Here is a 10,414-nt window from a genome sequence, read left to right as displayed (position 1 = left end):
CAGTTTAAGCTGAAGAGTGCCTTTGGTCAAATTTGGAGCTTACAAGGGGATCATTATGCTGCGACAGGAGTGAACTGGATGAGCGAGAGAGGTTTGGTAAAGGAAAGAGCCAAGAAAAGAAGGCAGGAAGGAAGGAGAGAAGAAAGGGTCTAGACAGGAAACTTTACAATTTCCAGGTGAAAGGTGAAGAGGACCTGCTCTAGGGCAGTAGGTATAGAGAGTAGATGGAGGCAAGACATAAACCAGATTGATATGAGGAGCAGGGAAAAAGAATAAGAGGTGATGCTGGAATGTAGGAACCAGACAGCAAGACATACCCTGAAATAGTGATTCTTAAACTCTCTTGATTGTTGAGTGTGTGGGTCCATGTGTGTATGTGTGTGTGTGTTTTTCTGTGGGGAGGGTCAGGATATTTTCCAAATGGGTCCTAATTCAAGAGAGCTTGTTTTGTGTTAGTCGTTCAGTCATGGCAAGAGTCAGAAAAATACACACACCCATACACACATGGACACGTATGCTCAATGTTTTACCTTCAAGCGGTTCATAGACCCTCTAAAGTCTATCTGTGGACTCCTGGTTAAGAAACCCTAGGAACTTGTTGACTCCTTAGTTTCCTGACATTGGATTATTTTCCTGTGATTATCTTTCCTCCTACAATTGGAACAGGGCCCTTAGTGTTCTGGAAATTGAAGAATCTGATTAATTAAGATCTTGCTCCCTTCATCCTCTCATTTGTACATTTCTCTATAGCTGTGTCAAGTCAGTGCACAAAGTCACCCATAAGACAGAGCCGGTAGTCTTTCAGAAAGATGGCAAAGGAGGTCACAGGGGTTAGCCAGCAATCCAGAAAATCACTGGCCATTGCCTTGGGAATGAGAGTCCACAGAGTAGAGGAAGAAGCAGCAGCTGGTAAAGAGAAGGTAGACAAGGCCATCAGGTGAGCTCAGCTCACTTATTTGACTACTGTTGGAAAATAAAAATGGGATGAAGAGGAAATGAAGTGACAACTTAAGGTAAGTCAGAGCCTTCCAGCCAATTAGCCTATAGAAGGCTGAGTACCAGAGCCCTATCACCCCCAGCACCCATCCCCACATTAGCCAGAGAGGTGACCCATCAGCTCCCACTGCCTCCCCCTGACATGGTGTCTTCAAGGATTGTTAATCACGGCGTAAGAACCTACAATCATCTCTTTAGCTCCTGGATGCCTTCATCTCTGGCCTCACGTTAGAATCATACAGGGATCTTAGAAGGAAAAATAAGATGTTAAGGCTCCACCCCAGGCTTCCCTGGTGGCTCAGCTGGTAAAGAATCTGCCTGCAATGCTGGTGACCTGGGTTCGATCCCTGGGTTGGGAAGATCCCCTGGAGAAAGAAACAGCTATCCACTCCAGTATTCTGGCCTGGAGAATTCCACAAACTATTCCATGGGGTCGCAAAGAGTCAGACACGACTGAGTGATTTTCACTCACTCAAGGCTCCACCCCAGACGAATTGAAACCTAACTTCTGCAGGTGTCCCCAGACATCTGTATTTTTTTCCAATCATCCCAGGTGATTCTGATGCACAGTCAAGATGAGAAAACTGAGCTAAACTCTCCATGTGTACTGAAGAGCCATCACATGCTCTGTTGGTTGAAGATCTGGAGTGAATCCTGCCCAATTCTCTATGGGGGCATCCGCCGCACTTCTGGATTTCAGTGAACTGAGAGTGTTCTTTTCTAATTTTTTAAGTTAAGGGAAATCAGTGTTTTTGCATAGAATACAGATGCACTCAGGTAACTGGAAAGAAATACAGTAAAATGGTAAGAATATTCATTTGGGGGTAGTAAGATTACAATGCTAGGATAGTTGAAGTACCATGCTGTACACCTGAAACTTATGTAAAACTTAAAAGAAAAAAGATTTTAAAATTCTAGGTAATTTTTAATCATTTATGTTACATTTTCTATAGGGATCTTTTACTAAATGTTACCTTTTTAAAGGGACCATGTGTGTCTGAGCAAAGCTTAACAAAGTTCTAATACGATTTAGAAAAAGGCCAGGAATAATTTTTAACGTAAAAGTGTAGGGAACCCCAGAATCTAATTATGTTCTAAGGAGAGACCCCTGCTAGAAAGATATTTTTGAGCCCCAATCAGGTAGAGTTTGGGTGAAACTGGGGAAACAAAAAAGGAAATAAAACAGAAGGAGAAATCTTAAGAAAGGATGAGATAGAGGGTGGGACAAATTGCGAGAGTGGCATTGCCATGCATAAACTACAATGTATGAAATAGCTAGTGGGAAACTGTATAACACGGGGAACTCAGCCTGGTGCTCTGTGATGGCCTAGAGGCGTGGGATGAGGTGGGGTGGGGGGAGGCTCAAGAGAGAGAGGAGACCCGAGTGGTCCAAAACAACAGGCGAGGGTGAATGTGAAAAGACAGAGTTTTAAAGACCAACTCTTGAAAATAAGGGGGCTCTCAAGAACAAAAAATTCCTCCTAAATGTGATGGAGTTTTTGAAGCAGAGGTCAGTGGATGGTTGGACAGCCACAAGATATGTTTGGAATCCTAAATTGAACATCGAACACGGAAAATGAATTAATCGAAATCCTCAAAGAGAATAGTTCATTCATCTCAATGCTTCCTTCCATCAAAAACAAGCTGATGAAAGATAAAGTTCGGCACTGGTGAAAGGATTTGCTAAAGCCAAACTGGAGAGAATAGTTGAAATGACAAGAGGTGTTCAGGTGGGTAAATAGAACGTGAAGATGGGCAGGCAAGAGAGATATTTTTTTTCTAAGTCTGATGGCCATTATTTTACTCTTTAATTATCCTATAGGTATCTGGCATACATCTAGTTTGAGTAAGAAAATTCCAATTGAAAATACAGAAGCAACAAGAAAAGTTAACGCTGACAGCTTTATCCTTTGAAGTTTAAATCTGAGCCATCAGCAATTCACAATCATCGCCCTGACCAATGACTGAGTCCTTTTTCTGAGCCTTGTCCTTTTGACACGAGTGGCACAAACACGACTTTTAACCCAGTTAGAGCAGCTCTCTAGATGCCATTTTCCGTCCTTGCACACAGGGAATGCTTTCTGAAAGCGGACACTTCACCTCCTGGAAGACCGAACAACGTCTGTGGTCTTTGGGCACCCTCGTCCCCTGAGACGCTCTCCCTTGTCACTGAGTTGTCAGGAGCTGTCCTCTGCTGACGTTCGGACTGCCAACCTCTCCAAATCAGCACAGACGAGAGTTAATTGGTGCTAAGGAGCTCTCCTGACTCTCCTGGCTATCTCAGATTTAAAAAAGTGCCCAGTGCCCCATTAAAAGTCCCTCCATAGAGGACCTTGTCCCTGCCCTGTCCCCCCAGAAGCCCACCTTTTGGTCAGTCCTGGGGGTTACCAACCCCCTCTCAATGCTCAATATTGTTCGGAAAACGCCCCGTGTGAATGAACAGATGGAAAGGGTAAGGTGTTTTTTTTTTTTTTAACTCAGTACTTTGTAGAAAGCACTTTGTGGGGGAAACCAGATCATTTCTTTTTATAACCTGCTCTAGCAGCGGGTTCCCTTATTGCCACACATCAACATATCATTACAGAATTCAGATGTGACTGCATTCTCTTTGTTGTGTTCTGTGAACATGATGGACATCCCCGGCTGCAGACTGGCAATGACATTGACCTCGGAGGTGCCACTTAAACCCTTTAACATTTTCTCAACCATCTGATGATCTCTTCTCTCTTTAAGCATCTTCATTAACGGCAAGCTTGTTATATTCCAATATGCTCCGGCTCTGGACAGCTGTGATGCTGGAAAGTCACTCCTTCCCAGTGCCTCTGAATCTGAGGTGGATGCCCTTGTCTAGATTTTTCCTTCACCTCGGTGACTGCATCCTGACATTTACCTCTCTGCTTTGTAATTGTTCATTAGCTTCTAGGGTTCCACCCCTGTCTCCCCCGTGATTAGAAGAGGACAAGCACCATGTCCCTCTGCAACATGGCATCCTTAGCTTAGAGCACAGAACCCTTCCTTACAAGGTAATTAGGAGCCGTCTGTCAAATGACTAAGTAAATAAATGGTGTGCATGGGTCAGCATCCTTGTGCTTACCAGATAAGACTAGAGGAGAGTGTTGACGACAGCTGTTTAAACAATACACAGCAAATGTGTGAGCAGCTGCTAAGTGCCTTCTGCCTCTGGTGTCTTCATTTTCCCATCTATATGGGAGGGGATTAAACTTCACTGTTCCCTATCAGGGGCATTTCTAATCCCTCCCAGGGTGTGTGTGTGGAAATATGAGGGGGGAGCATTTTGGTTGTCACAAGGCTTTTTCACATGATTGCTCCAGGCCAAGGCCAGGGATTCAAAATGTCCTGCAATGTCTGGGACAGTCTAGCATAATAAAGAATTGCTCACTCCCCCACCCTTACTGAGCCCCATTGAGAACCACTATAGATGCAATCCAGGCTTCGAGTCGGGACTTGGATTCTAATCTGCCACCAACTAGCTTATGACCTTGCGCGTACTGATTCACCTCCCTGTACGTTAATTTCCTCACCTGTCACATCAGGGTAAAAAAAAAAAAATGCCTGATGTTTTTACTTCTCTGAGTAAAATCAAATAATGATGGTGAATGCCCTGCAAAAAATGTCAGAGTTCCATACACATATGAGGCCTTATGTAGTTACATGAGGAGTCTAGCAATTGAGCCAGTATTTCTAAAAGTAGGAGGGATTATCCATAGAGTCCTGCCCGGGTGTGTTAGGAAAATTAAATATATTGTCTTGTTTAGGCTTCAGAGACAAAGCAGAGCGGGTCTTTGACCTTGCTTCTAACCTGCCTGGACACTGCTCTGACTAGGAGTGACTGGGAGTGACTGCTGCTCTGAGTTCAAGATTTGCAGCACCTTAGATAAGATGGGAGAGGAATCTTGAGATCGTTGAGCCCCTGAAAGGGGCCTGGCCAACCAAGCCCTGGGCTTAGCAACATTTCAAGTTTTTTTGAGGGGGGCGGGCGGTGGGTGGGTGGGAATACAAAATCACTGCAGATGGTGACTGCAGCCATGAAATTAAAAGATGCTTGCTCCTTGGAAGAAAAGGTATGACCAACCTAGACAGCATATTAAAAAACAGAGACATTACTTTGCCAACAAAGGTCCATCTAGTCAAAGCTATGGTTTTCCCAGTAGTCATGTATGGATGTGAAACACAAGCTGGAATCAAGATTGCCAGGAGAAATATCAATAACCTCAGATATGCAGATGACACCACCCTTATGGCAGAAAGTGAAGAGGAACTAAAAAGCCTCTTGATGAAAGTGAAAGTGGAGAGTGAAAAAGTTGACTTAAAGCTCAGCATTCAGAAAGCTAAGATCATGGCATCTGGTCCCACCACCTCATGGGAAATAGATGGGGTAACAGTGGAAACAGTGTCAGACTTTATTTTGGGGGGCTCCAAAATCACTGCAGATGGTGACTGCAGCCATGAAATTAAAAGATGCTTACTCCTTGGAAGAAAAGTTATGACCAACCTAGATAACATATTCAAAAGCAGAGACATTACTTTGCCAACAAAGGTCCGTCTAGTCAAGGCTATGGTTTTTCCTGTGGTCATGTATGGATGTGAGAGTTGGACTGTGAAGAAGGCTGAGCACCAAAGAATTGATGCTTTTGAACTGTGGTGTTGGAGAAGACTCTTAAGAGTCCCTTGGACTGCAAGGAGATCCAACCAGTCCATTTTGAGGGAGATCAGCCCTGGGATTTCTTTGGAAGGACTGATGCTAAAGCTGAAACTCCAGTACTTTGGCCACCTCATGAGAAGAGTTGACTCATTGGAAAAGACTCTGATGCTTGGAGAGATTGGGGGCAGGAGGAGAAGGGGACAACTGAGGATGAGATGGCTGGATGGCATCACTGACTTGATGGACGTGAGTCTGAGTGAACTCGGGGGTTGGTGATGGACAGAGAGGCCTGGCATGCTGCGATTCATGGGGTCGCAAAGAGTCGGACACGACTGAGCGACTGAACTGAACTAAACTGATATTATATATAGAATGGATAAACAGTAAGGTCTACTATATAGCACAGGGGACTATATTTGATATCCTGTGATAAACCATAATGGAAAAGAATATATATGTTTTATAACTTTGCTGTATAGCAGAAATTAACACAACATTGTAAATCAACTATACTTCAACAATTTAAAAAAGACTTTAAAAATAAAAATCCAACAAAGATCTCAGCTTTCAGGCAAGATTCTGATTGTTCTGTCTTGCCCATCTGTCTTGACAGTTTCAGGATTCAGTCATGCTCCACCCCACCCACCCTTTCTTAGTCGAAGGCATGGTTGTTGGTGTTTTGCCCTCACTGATGGCTTGAGGTTGGCAAAATTTTCTTTTTCTGAGACACTCAGTCTCAATCCCCTATACAGTCTCCTGGGCTGCCTGGAGCTGTAATCTTGATCCAATTCATCAGAGTGAGGTTTCTTTCATGCTTTCCACTTAGTCTGCTTGTCTGTAAGAGAACAGATATTCCATAATGGACACCTATATATGAGCTGAATAAAAAAGACAAAGAAATGAGCATTTGTAGAAAAGTAGCCTGGAAACTCTCCCCTTGGAAAGCAGTCGCCAGCTTTCATTTCATTTGTTAATGGCCTCACTTTCCAGCACTTCTTTTCTCCTGATATTTTAGTGGAAGTTTTTTTTTCCTATTCCAGTCTAACATTTACTCCTTCAACTTTTCTGTCAATTTCTTTTTTTCTCCCTGGAAACCTTTAAGGTAACCAGAGCCAGCAGTCACTTTTTCTTCATATATATACATATATATATGCTCCTTTCCTTCTAATTACAAATTCACCAGCAATCTAAATCTCAGGGGAGTGGATCCCCAAATCCCAGGCAGTTATCTCTTGCCCATCCCTGAGCATCTTCCAGGAAGGGCAAGATGATGTTAGACTTTTCTTCAAGATGTGTTTCCATGCATCGTTGCGGTAAGACATAAAACACTCTTCATGTCTGACTTGAGTGGTGGCTCTCTAACTTGATAATCTCCCATCTGATGGCAGTGCAGGTTTGGGGAGCTTGTCACCATCACCTTGTGGACCCTTGATTGTATGAGAAGCAGTCACTCTTACTTATTAAGAGGACAGATTATAGCAGAAAAATACTGGGGATCAGATCAAACCCTGGCTACTTCCTAGATGCTATGGCCCTTCAAGAGGAAACCAAGCCTCAGTTTCCCCATCTGACAAAGGTAACATGATAACGGTGGCTATTTCATAAGTCCATACACATTTCATTGTGACAGAAGGTCCATTTTTGTTACCAAATGTCTCTTCTCACTCCATAATCTTGGATTTTCATCTGGGTTCTTGGCTCTCTGGAATAAATAAAGATTATTATTTCCCAGTCTCTGGGGCAGCTAAGTGTAGGCATGGGACAAAGTCTTGGCCAAAGAAATTCAAGTGGAAGAGGTATGGGTAATTTCCTGGAAGTGTCTTTAAGGTGAGAATTTGCACTTATTTTCTCATCCTTCATCTTGTATAAAAGTGGGATGAAATGGTGGGAGCTCCTATAGCCATCTTGGACGATGAGAAGACTTAGTGAATGTAATCCACACAGGACAATTTAACAAAATAGAGAAGAGCTTAATTCCCTAACGTAATGGAGCATCATAACTGCCCTGGATTGTTTGCCTGCAGAAATTGGCAGAGGAGAGAGAGATACATTTTATCTCATTTAAGTATTGTAATGTTTTTCTGTTGCTATCGTCCTAAACAGGACCCTAAATCTAATAAGTATTTAGTACATAATAGATATCATTAAGTCATTACCTAGGCATTTTGGAGAACCTCTCCCAATCCCACCCACCCCCCACAATATAACAGAACTTGCAGATGCACCTTCTGTAATGCTAATGCTTATTGAGTGTTAACGATGTCCCTGGCAAGGTAGCAAGTGCCTTCCATGGAATATCTTTGTTAAAGTTCATAACCACCTCAAGAGGTTGGTACTATTTTAGTGTCTATTTATTTGGCTGTGCCAGGTCTTAGTTGCTGTACACATCATTGTGACATGCCGATTCTTTAGTTGCCACATGCAGGAATCTTTTAGTTGTAGCGTGGGGGATCTAGTTCCCTGACTGGGAATCGAACTTGGGCCCCCTGCATTGGGAATTCGGAGACTCAGCCACTGGACCACCAGGGAAGCCCTGAGGTTGGCATTATTTTAAGCTTTCATTTTTATAGACAAGTGTATTAATTTTCTAAGACTGCCATGATAAAACAACACAGACTGGTTGCCTTAAACTACAGAAATGAATTTTCTCACAATTCTGGAGGCTGGAAGTCCATATCAAGGTGTTCACAGTTTGGTTTCCTCGAAGGCCTCTCTCCTTGGCAGCCCTCTTGGCATGTCTTCACATGGTCTTCCCTCTGTGCCTGCTCATCTCTGGTATCTGTGTCTTAATTTCCTGGTATCATAAGGGCACAAGTCAGATTGGATCAGGGCCTGTTCTGATGGGCCCATTTTACCTGAATCATCTATGCAAAGGCCCTGTCTCTAAATTCAGCCATATTCTGAGGTGCTGTGGTTACAGCTTCAACATATGAATTTGGGGAAACACAATTCACCCATAATAAAGAGGAAACTGAGTCAGAAGAGAAGTTAAGTAATTTCCCCTAAAACTACACAGTGAGAAAATAGTAGAAGCCTGGTTCCCAAGTTCGGGCAATGAAACAAGTCACTTGTTTCCATTCCATGTTATCATTTCTAATAAATGTGGCATGACGATAAGCCCCCACTTTTCAGAACTCCGTACTTTTAATATTACATGTGTGTGCAACCTGTTGTGTCCGACTCTTTGCAACTTCATGAACTGCTCCTCTGTCCATGGAATTTTTCAGGTAAGAATACTGGAATGGGTTGCCATTCCTTCCTCCAGGGGATCTTCTTGACCCAGGGATCAAGAATGCATACCTTGCATCTCCTTCATTGGCAGCTGGTTCTTACCAACTGCACCATCTGAAGCCCATTTAATAGCATATGTTGTTGTGTGTTGTGTGTTAGTCGCTCAGTCGTATCTGACTTTTTGCGACCCCATGGTCTGTAGCCCACCAGGCTTCTCTGTCCATGGAATTCTCCAGGCAAGAATACTGGAGTGGGTTGCCATTCCCTTCTCCAGGGGATCTTCCCGATCCAAGGATAGAACCCAGGTTTCCTGCATTAAATCTTTAAACATAGATTTGAGCTTTGGAGGCATAGCTTTGTGTAGTCACCCTTCTCCATTGTCTTAACCCTTGTTGTCACCTGCTAATTGTCCTGGGGTCTGATGGCTTCAATCCTTCAGGTCCTGGGGAAACACACCGCCTGGAGCTCTCTGCCCTCCTCACTAGCCAGTGGAACACAGTACTCTAGAAAGAGACCTAAACATTTGTACAGATGTCAAGGAGAGACTACAAGCTTCCTCCGCTCTGCCTGACTAATCTCCTTGTAGGTGACCTGGGAAAGCTGCCATAGCTCCAAACCCCAAGCCTCAAATCCTGCCTTTAACACAGGAGTCATCAGAGGGAGATGGAGAGTAACCCCAGCCCATGGGTCCTGGCGCTGCCATATACTGTTGCTTCCTCCTCACCCTCCTTGTTGCGCCTCTCCAGGCTCTCACCTTCTCTCCTACTGCCTGTGCCCTTCATGCCTCATGGCCCTGGCATCTCCTTGGGCACAAGCCTCCTTGGAATCTGTCGCTTTCATTGCCACAGTTTTCTCCTCTGCCATGTCTAGCTGATCCTAGAAATGGAGAACATAGCTACTGGCTTGGGGACTTAAAAACCAAAGAGAGCTCTGTTTCCAGCCCAAGCATGAATATAAGGTTAAATAAAAATAGCTGCTACTAAATATACATACGTTAACTCAATGAATCTTCACGGCACCCCTAAGTTATTTCCCTCTTCTATAGATAAGGAAGCTGTGGCACAGAGAGGTTAGGGAACTTGCCCAAGGCCACACGGCAGAACAAGGACTTAAACCAAAGCAGTCTGTCTAAGGAGCTCATACTCTTAACCATTTTTCCAAGTATCACAATTTTCTCTTTCTCCCAGATAGCACGCAGGTGTGGACATGTGCACATACATTCCAAAGGTTGTCCTTGGATGAGTCCAACAGGAACCTATGCACCCAGTTTATAAAAAGTTTTGACAAATCTAAGATTGCATTGTCTACATACCAATAGACACATCAGTACTTTCTATTCCATAATTGGCAAAATAAGGGGTGACCCCAAGGTCTCAGACCATTCCAGGCATTTTCACACATATCATCTCATTTATCCTTGCAATAATATTTTGAAGTAGGCACTATTATCTCCATTTTACAGTTAAGAAAACTGAGGCTCAGAGAGGTTAAGCAAATTGTGCTGGGTCATACAGCTAATGAGGG

The 10,414-nt window shown here is 43.6% G+C and overlaps 1 long non-coding RNA gene across 2 annotated transcripts; it reads right to left on the bottom strand.

Moving 5' to 3' along the window:
- Nucleotides 1-6,222: 6,222 nt before the first annotated feature.
- Nucleotides 6,223-9,766, bottom strand: LOC132659956 (uncharacterized). Of its 2 annotated transcripts, XR_009601047.1 has the most exons (4): nt 9,645-9,766; nt 9,290-9,405; nt 8,312-8,453; nt 6,223-6,494 (listed from the first exon to the last, which is right to left on the bottom strand). It is a non-coding gene; the product is annotated as an uncharacterized LOC132659956 (long non-coding RNA). The 2 variants fall into 2 exon arrangements; XR_009601046.1 differs by having other exon boundaries at nt 6,223-8,453.
- Nucleotides 9,767-10,414: the final 648 nt, after the last annotated feature.

This window comes from Ovis aries, chromosome 6, assembly GCF_016772045.2.
Source record: "Ovis aries strain OAR_USU_Benz2616 breed Rambouillet chromosome 6, ARS-UI_Ramb_v3.0, whole genome shotgun sequence".
NCBI lineage: Eukaryota > Metazoa > Chordata > Mammalia > Artiodactyla > Bovidae > Ovis > Ovis aries.
Note: the sequence above shows the minus strand (reverse complement) of the source record. Positions and strands in the feature narration are given on the sequence as shown.